Raw genomic sequence first — 3,483 nt, 5'->3', positions numbered from 1 at the left:
GGCCGAAATAAAGAAATAAATAAATAAATAAATAAATTATGTACATTGTTTAATACTGATTTATTTTGAGTGTGGGCTGTTGGTTTAGTAGGGGCTAGGGCGGGAAGTTAATTAAGTAATAATCAATACAACTTAATTATTAATTGTTCATTATTTAATTGATTATTATTAAAAAATGTACAATTATTTATTAATCATTTAATTGATTATTAATCATGTAAACTGTTTAATAAAGATTTATTATAGTTTATTATAGTCACATTTTAGGTGCAGGCTGCTGAGTGAGAGGGGTATAGGGTGAGAATTTATGCAGAATTAAATGTAAAGTAGTTTACGGGTTAAAAAAAAGATTTTTTATCATTTGATAGCTATGTGAAATAATTGAATTAGTAATAATTGTGCAATTGTTCTACTGTTTGACATATTTTTCTATGGATTTTAAACTATATATGAGTATTACACATGTATTTTTAAATGTGTTTTGTTTTTGTTAGATGAGTGGGCTGGGAAGAAAATAAACATTTTTCTTATTATAATTAATATTTATATGCAATTTTTTAAATTGGCAGTTACTTATGTCTATTGTTTAACAATTAATATTTTTCAACCATTTTTAATTTATTTTATGGTGTTTGTGAAAGTTTGTTTGTACTATGATTTTTGTTATTTGAATTTTTTTGTATTAATTGAAATTAAATCTATTATTTATGATTTTCTCTTCTTTTTGGTAGTAAGGGAAGTTGAATTTATTATCTGGAATTTCATTTATTCCTTTCTTTCTTTTTTATTTATATATTGTAATGTTTTTATTTCTAAATACATGTATATGTATATATTTTTTGTGTGAATTAATAATGTTTTTTATTAAGAGTTTAATATTTTTACTAAATTAATAGTATTATTAATATACGGAATATATTTGAAGTGAAGTACTTTCCCTATTGTTGCACAGACGTAAGTAGAAATAGAAATTCTAACCTCTCCGAAGTCTTACACTTTCCCTACTGTTGTGCTGCTTGGAGTGGGAACAGTAAATCTAACCCCTCCAAGTCCAACACTTTCCCTGCTGTTGCACTGTTTGGAGTAGGAATAGTAATTCTGAACCCTCCGAAGTCCAACACTTTTCCTAATGGTGTGCTGTTTGGACTGGGAACAGTGAATCAAGCCCCTCCAATGTCCAACAGTTTCCCTACTGTTGCTCAGACTAGAGTGGGAATAGCAAATTTGACCCCTCCGAAATCTAACGCTTCCATACTGTTGCACAGACTGGAGTAGGAATAGTAAATCTAACCCCTCCAAAGTCCAACACTTTCCCTACTTGTTGCATAATCTGGAGTGGGAATAGTATAAACAATACTCTCAGACTCCAATAATGTTCCTAATATTGGTTAAATATATTTTATAGTAATATTTTTTAAATTGATATTATTTGTTTTTATTTTTCATTTGTGTATCTACTTTGTATATATATATACATAGAGTCCAATGAGGCAGAAATTCAGGTATACGAATTGTCATAGGTTAGTAGTGTATCGAATGAGTTCGATATGAAATGTTAAACGGATGTCCTAAAGATTTCTATTACATTGGTAGACCAGCCGAGAAAAATCAAACATGCATGACTGCACTTAGGATGTCACTGCCTCAACCCTGTAAGGTAAGCCCCGGTATCGATGGATCGGCTTCAGTCTTCTTCTACTGCTGAATGCAATTGTGTGCATAATTATGCAAAGCGTTGTAATGGCAAAAATTTCGGAATTTCATATAACCCTTTCTAGACTCTCCCTCACTCTACCTCTCCTTGCATCATCTGACACCTCTTTTACTATACCGATCTCCAAAACAAACATTTCTAAACTCTTCCCTCTGATTCTTCTCCTCCACAACTTCTTTTTACTCATCCAAAAGCCTCCTCCTACTGCTATGACCCCCCCCGAAAAAACATCCAAATCCTTCGCCTTCCTATCCCTCCACTATCCTTTTCAATCAAAATAACAGACTAGCATGTTGACTTCTCAAATTTCATATTTCACTATACTTATTCACCACTAATCCTTTATGGGTCCCAGAATAGCGTGCTACTCGCCAAAATAGCGCTTCAACACCTCATCAGAGGTAAGCAAGCATTATATAAATGCAAACCTTTTTCCCTCTTCTATCCCTCCGTAAGCTTTCTCTATCCAACTGAATAACACATCCACCACTCAAACTACTTTCATATTTCACTATACTCATTTTCAACAGTAATCCATTATGGGTTCCAGAGTAGCCTGCTACTCGCCAATAAAAACTTCAACATCCCATCAGGGTTACAAGCGCTATACAAATGCAAACCTTTTCCCTTTCTATGCCTGCCCAACCCTTCTCAATCCAAATAACTGACTAACATATCGACCACTCAAATTACTTTCATATTTCACTATACTAACAACACTAAACCTTATGGGTTCCAAAGTAGCGTGCTACTAACCAAAAAAAGCACTTCAAATCCCATCAGAGGTAGCAAGCGCTATATAAATAAAAACCTCTTTCCCTCTTCTATCCTGCCGCTACCCATCTCTATCCAAATAACTGAATAACATATCCACCACTCAAATTACTTCATATTTCACTATACTCATTTTCAACACTAATCCTTTATGGGTTCCGGAGTAGCGTGCTACTCGCCAGAAAAGCGCTTCAACACCCCTTCAGGGGTAACAAGCACTATATGAATGCAAATCTTTCTCCCCCTTCTATCTCTTCACTACCCTTCTCACTCCAAATAACTGACTAATATCCACCACTCAAATTACTTTCATATTTCACCATACTAATTCACCACTAATCGTTTATGGGTTTCCGGAGTAGCGTACTACTGCCCAAAAAAAAAAAGGTGCTTCAACACTCCATCAGGGGTAACAAGCGCTATATAAATACAAACATTATTTCCTCTTCTATCCTTCCGAATCCAAATACCTGACTAACCTATCCACCACTTTAATTACGTTCATATTTCACTATACTAATTTAACGCTAATGCTTTATGGGTCCCGGAGTAGCGTGCTACTCACCGAAAAAGAACTTTGACACCTCGTCAGGGGTAGTAAGCGCTATATAAATGCAATTACAATACAATACAATACAATATGTATATATGTACATATATATGTGTATGTGTGTGTGAGTATATATATATATATATATATATATATATATATATATATATATATATATATATATATATATATATATATGTATATCGAAACAATATGTCCTTCCCCTTCTAGAAAGGATGTCATCTCACGCAAGTAAGTAAAAGTTCCTCCTTTTATTGCAGTGCAAAGAAACAATCGGCATGATGCTTTTCAGCCTGGTAGCCTTCCTCAGATGACTATGATCGATTAAAGATTCACTGTTCACTTTTGAAGCGCCTCACTACGATTGGTAGAGACACTCCCACATGATTTCAGGGGCGGGTATTCAGACAAATGTCTGAACTTC

This window comes from Triturus cristatus, chromosome 11 (genome assembly GCF_964204655.1).
Source record: "Triturus cristatus chromosome 11, aTriCri1.1, whole genome shotgun sequence".
Taxonomy (NCBI): Eukaryota; Metazoa; Chordata; class Amphibia; order Caudata; family Salamandridae; genus Triturus; species Triturus cristatus.
Note: the sequence above shows the minus strand (reverse complement) of the source record.